Here is a 6,425-nt window from a genome sequence, read left to right as displayed (position 1 = left end):
AATAAAATTTCATCCATAATTAAAATACTCTTCCATTCATAACAACACATCATCAAAATTATCCAACCACATAATTTTGCATAATACATACATAATGTTGTTCACAAATCTAAATAATGTAAATCAAAAATAAAAGTTTTCTTCATAATTCTTCTGTGGGTTAAAAAAACAAAAGTTCGTCGCAATCTTCACACGACTGCATTCCACAAGAAGCAAACTGCTACTCAGGAAATATCTGAAAATAAAAAATGAAAATAATTAATGACAATAGAATTATGTGTTAATATTTTAATTACAAAAAAACATAAAAAATTAATTACTATATAATTACGAAGATAGTTAAGTAAATAATTTTAGCTAGATAGAAATCCGACCATAACTCCCAAACCGGAAACCCGATTCGAGTCTCGTCTTCTCCCACAAGTCTCTCGTGTCTAGGCGATCATGTGTGCCAAGTTTCATACTAAACCGACCCCTTTTGGTGATTTTGGAGCGTCAACACCTCGAATTCAAATTTCTTAAGGAACTAGTTTGCCTAGACCGAAATACGGCTCTAACTCCCAAATCGGGAAACCGATTGGAGTCCCGTCTTCTCCCACAAGTCTCTCATGCCTAGGCGGTCGTGTGTGCCAAGTTTCGTGCCAATCCGACCCCGTTTGGTGATTTTGGGGCGTCAACACCTCGAATTCAAGTTTCTTAAAGAACTAGTTTGCCTAGAGTGAAATTCGTCTCTAACTCCTAATCCGGGAACCCGATTGGAGTCCCGTCTTCTCCCACAAGTCTCTCGTGCCTAGGCGGTCGTGTGTGCCAAGTTTCGTGCCAATCCGACCCCGTTTGGTGATTTTGGGGCGTCAACACCTCGAATTTAAGTTTCTTAAGGAACTAGTTTGCCTAAACCGAAATACGGCTCTAACTCCCAAACCAGGAACCCGATTGTTGTTCCGTCTTCTCCCACAAGTCTCTCGTGCCTAGGCGGTCGTGTGTGCCAAGTTCCGTGGCAATCCGACCCCGTTTGGTGATTTTGGGGCGTCAACACCTCGAATTTAAGTTTCTTAAGAAACTAGTTTGCCTAAACCGAAATACGGCTCTAACTCCCAAACCGGGAACCCGATTGTTCTTCCGTCTTCTCCCACAAGTCTCTCGTGCCTAGGCAGTCGTGTGTGCCACGTTTCGTGCCAATCCGACCCCGTTTGGTGATTTTGGGGCGTCAACACCTCGAATTTAAGTTTCTTAAGGAACTAGTTTGCCTAAACTGAAATACGGCTCTAACTTCCAAACCAGGAACCCGATTGTTGTTCCATCTTCTCCCACAAGTCTCTCGTGCCTAGGCGGTCGTGTGTGCCAAGTTCCATGCTAAACCGACCCCTTTTGGTGATTTTGAGGCATTAACACCTCGAATTCAAGTTTCTTAAAGAACTAGTTTGCCTAGAGTGAAATCCGTCTCTAACTCCTAATCTGGGAACCCGATTGGAGTCCCGTCTTCTCCCACAAGTCTCTCGTGCCTAGGCGGTCGTGTGTGCCAAGTTTCGTGCCAATCCGACCCCATTTGATTTGTTGATGCATCAAATGTGGAGACATCGTCATTCCATAGTTCTTTCAACTCCTCAATCAACGGTTGCATATACACATCAATCTTGTCACCAGATCCTTTCAGGCCGTCAATAAGCATAGATAAAATTAGAAATGGTTGTTTCATGCACATCCATGGCGGCAAGTTGTATGGAATGAGTACAACAGGCCAAGTGCTATGAACTATGTTCATCGTCCTGAATGGGTTAAAACCATCAGACGCTAAGCCAAGCCTTAAACTTCGGCAATCATTACTAAAGTCAATATTTCGACGATCAAAATCTTTCCATGCAAGGGAGTCTGCAGGATGCCTAAAGACACCGTCATTAGTTCGTTCCTCTGCATGCCATCTCATTAACTTAGCCATCTTGGATGACATAAACAGCCTCTGCAACCTTGGCTTTAAAGGAAAATACCTCATTTGTTTTGTAGCTATTTGTTTGCCACCGTTGTGAGGACCATTTGAACCACCATCACCATTTGATTTCCATCTTGAACTGTTGCATATGACACATTTATCAAGATTGGCGTCCTCGTTTCGAAACAACATGCAACTGTTGGGACATGCATCCCATGTCTCATATGTGAAGCCCAAATCTGTTGTGACCTTTTGAGCTTTATAATATGAGTCCGGGAGTTTCACACCCAACGGGAACGCCTCATTCAATAACTCAAGCAACATGTCAACAGACTTGTTTGTCCACTGATTAAGCACTTTCAAATGTAGAAGCCGAACAATGAATGACAAAGATGTGAACTTCTGACAACTTGGATACAATTCACTTTGTGCATCTTGAAGAAGTTTGAAATAGTTTGCAGTCTCCGCATTTCGACCGAGCTGGGGTTCAGATGCATGGGGATCAGTGCTCTGTGCTTCATTACCGTCAACACTTGTACCGGCATGTGGATTTCCGACAACCCCTTGTATCATTCCAACCATATCGTCGCCAATGTCTAAATTAGCCAATGTTTCATTCCCTCGATTAGCATGCAGAGATATGTAAGATTCCCCATGATTAATCCAATGTTTGTACTTTTTAAAAAAACCATTCAAAATCAGATGCTTCTGTATACCCTCTCGCACAAGATGGTATCGATTCTCACATTTTCTACACGGACAACTAATCATCGAACCTTCAACCCTATTGGTGTAGGCAAACACAAGGAATTGATCAATCCCATTAATGTATTCCCTCGACATCTTATTTGGCAAATCAATCCAACTCTTATCCATCATCTGTACTTCCCTTATATGTGTTTCCCACTATTAATTTGCTTCAGGCAAACTTATTGGGAGATATACATCTCACATACAAAACAAATATGTCCTAGAAAAAAATATAATTACAACAAATGTAAGAGTCATAATGAGATGTAAGGGTAAAAATATAATTACAAGACATAATATCACATATTAATTATCGTAAGGGAAGAGGGGATTGGTGGGCTTCGAATCCCGATTAGTGAGGAAACAACCAAGGGCATGCGCTATTGGGCCAAATGCTATCCTCAAATGCATTGATAAATATAATAATGGGTTATAAAGCTTTTCTATGTTAATTCAATTGCCCCATTCTGTTTTCATATAAAATGCTTGCATTTCAATTCTATTGTGCAAGTGCTTCAGTTCTAGATTTATTTATGTAAGGTGATTAATCATGGACTTTCTAGACTGAAAAAGTGATAAGGGTGGTAGTAAATAAGAGTACTGGTTGAATTATTCAATGGGGGCTTGTTGCCAGAGTTATTACAGGTATCCCCTAATACTTGGTTCAAAAAAATCCAAGCATCATTTTAGTAAGATGAAGGATCTTAACTTCTCCCCCTTTCATCTTCACCAAACATAAAAAGAGTAAATATATATATATATATATATATAGGGGGAGGGAAGGGGATAAAAGATTATATTCCTCCTACTAGTTCTTCAACAGAAGTGAATACTCAACTTGCCTTTGGAACAACAGTGAGACGGGGAACTTTTCCTCCACCCCCAAAACATAAAAAAATATAAAACCCCCCAAGTACCCCCTGCCAAGGGAAGCAAGAAACTTGAGTAAAATTTTTCCTTAAGGCATGTTGCCTTAGGGTTTCAAACTAAAATGTAAGTCAAACATTCACTCCCTAAACTCAAGCAACTTGAGAAACTTCAAAAACTATAACACCCAACATAAAATCTGCAAATTAATTCATATGTTTTGCATGTCTCATTTAAGTAAGAAGCAAAACTAAAAGGAAATTTTATATCTTAACCTCCTTATTTTCTATCATTAATACAAGCAATAGAAATTAGAATTGGAAATCTGTAATCATGTAAGAAGCAAAACTAAAAGGAAATTTTTGACAGATTCTAATGGGTGGACAAATCACGCAAAGAAAACATAAAAAATGGGAAAGATTACCACAGAAGCAGCAGCAAGTGGAGGTGAAAGTCCAATGTCATAAACAGTAACAAGTGCAGTTCCCAACCCTTTAGGAGCCAGTACTGACTGCGAGCATTGTAAACCTGATGGTGGCTGAATCACTTCTACAACTTGGGAATTATTAACAACAGCATCCAAAAAACAGCTTCCTCCAGTGATTGAGAGATTTAGCTGGAAAAGAAAAAAGCATCTCATATGAGAAGCCCAAGTATTGGGTGATAAAACCGAAATGTGCCGATGTCTTGGGGAGAAATCAATAGAGGATATAAAGCCCAAGATGAAACATAACATCAATAGAGGATATAAACAACCTAGATGATATCAATATATCACAAAATATAGATATCGTTTGGGGAGAAATCCAAATTCAAAAATTAAAATCATAATAAAATATATCAATAAATCAAAATATCAATGTCTAAAAAATACACAGATAACTACATTTCAATCTCTCAAGAATATGGATATATCAATTGATAATATAAACTTCCCAACCTTAAAGTGGGAATCAAATTGAAGAATGGAAAGGATTGAAGGTGCCTCGTCACTCGTTCACAGTCGTTCACAGTCTTGCCTCGTCACTCGTCGTTCGCAGTCGTTCACCCTCGTTCTTGCCTTGTCACTCGTCGTTCACAGTCGTTCGTCACTCGTCGTTCACAGTCACTGCCTCGTCACTTCGGCGAAGGCCGTCGTTTACCCTCGTCAATCTGCAAATGCCATCGTTCACCCTCCTTCACCCCGGTACTGAATGATTTTCATTTCAGGATTTTGGGGATTCTGGGATTCGGATTTTGGGGGTTTTGGTTTGATGAGTTTAGGGATTGGGATTTTGATTTGGGGGTTTTGGTTTGGTGAGTTTAGGGATTGGGATTTTGGGGATTTTAGGATGACCGCGAATGGGAGAAATGAGCGGGATATGAATTATTATTATTATTATTTTTTTTGCGACGGAATATATACCACCGTCACAAATGATACTTGATTAACAAATTAAAACGACGTCGTTTTACAAAAAAAATTTTTGCGACGGGCTTATGCCGTCACAAATGGTCCACCATTTGCGACCGGAACTCTTTACCGTCGCTAAATAATACTTTTTGCGACGGTATACGTGCGTCGCAAATGCTCCTGCATTTTTCGGTGAAATTTATTAGCGACGGGGGCAAAAGGCCATTTTCGTCGACGGTAGATAAACGTCGTCGCAAAAATACTTTTTTGGCGACGTCAACTACACTGCGTCGCAAAAACTCATTTTTTGCGACGGCAGGTGCCCCGTCGCAAAAGCCTCCGTGTTATATAACAGATTTTCTTGTAGGGAAAAACTAACTATTTCCACAGTTATTATTATTATTATTATTATTATTGTTGTTGTTGTTGTTGTTGTTGTTGTTGTTGTTGTTGTTGTTGTTGTTGTTGTTGTTGTTGTTATGTTTGTGCATGATGCAATAATTTTAAAGCATGTGGCATAATTGAAAAAAAGTGACAACGTGACCATAAAGTGGTAACAACTTGTGAACTTCCGATGATATGCAAAGAATATGGATTTAAATGAAACTGTCTAACATTTGCAATTTGGAGGAAACTGCCTAGAGCAGTTGTGGAATTTATAAATAGACAAAAAGGAGATAAGCAATCAATCAATCAACAACGTCAAAAAATATTTCTTTTTCTTTCCCAAAGAAAAAAAAATTAATCTTAACAAAATTCTGTTCATCAAGAGAATTTTTACTCTCTTTGAAAATTTAATGAAATTGCATTTCTTTATTCTTTAATTTTTTTTTTGGGTGGTCAATTGTTTTGTTTAAATCACTGGTTAGAATTTTTTTATGTTGTTGATGAAATTTATAATCAAATGGTCTATCGATTGTGATTTTATAAAAAAAAATAAAAAAAATAATATCAACAAGAAGATAACAAACGACATTGCAATGAATAATTAATCATACATCCTATTACCTTCGACACTGCGCAGTACCTTCCCAAGTTCTAAGAAGGAGAGAGTGCATGTGGGGAGTATCTTCCGAGAAAGTGGAATTTGTTTTTTATTTTTAAACAAAAAATAAGACAAGGAGATGGCTTTATTTGACTTCAGTTGACATGTAAAATGAATCTTTGACTAAGGGATTATTTGGGATGTTCTAAATAAGTGTACTTTTTGACTTTTTATGAAATATGAGTTGAGTTTGAAGTGATGTGGTAGAGAGGTGATGTGATTTAAGTAAGATAGTGACTTTTTGACTTTTTGAAGGGATGCCAAACTTAACCTAAAAATGTAATGTAGCCCAAATATTGTAGACCAAAAATGTAATTAGTAGACCAAGTAAAAAGTCTTCATAACCTACTTAGAATTATAGCAATGCAAGGAGACAGGGTGACTGTTGTGGAGTCCTTTTGAAATCTATTTTGGTGATTTATATCATTCACGTTTTAGAGTAT

The sequence above is a fragment of the Camellia sinensis genome, chromosome 5, assembly GCF_055761805.1.
Source record: "Camellia sinensis isolate YWXY chromosome 5, ASM5576180v1, whole genome shotgun sequence".
In the NCBI taxonomy this organism is placed as follows: domain Eukaryota; kingdom Viridiplantae; phylum Streptophyta; class Magnoliopsida; order Ericales; family Theaceae; genus Camellia; species Camellia sinensis.
This window is presented reverse-complemented; position numbering follows the sequence as displayed.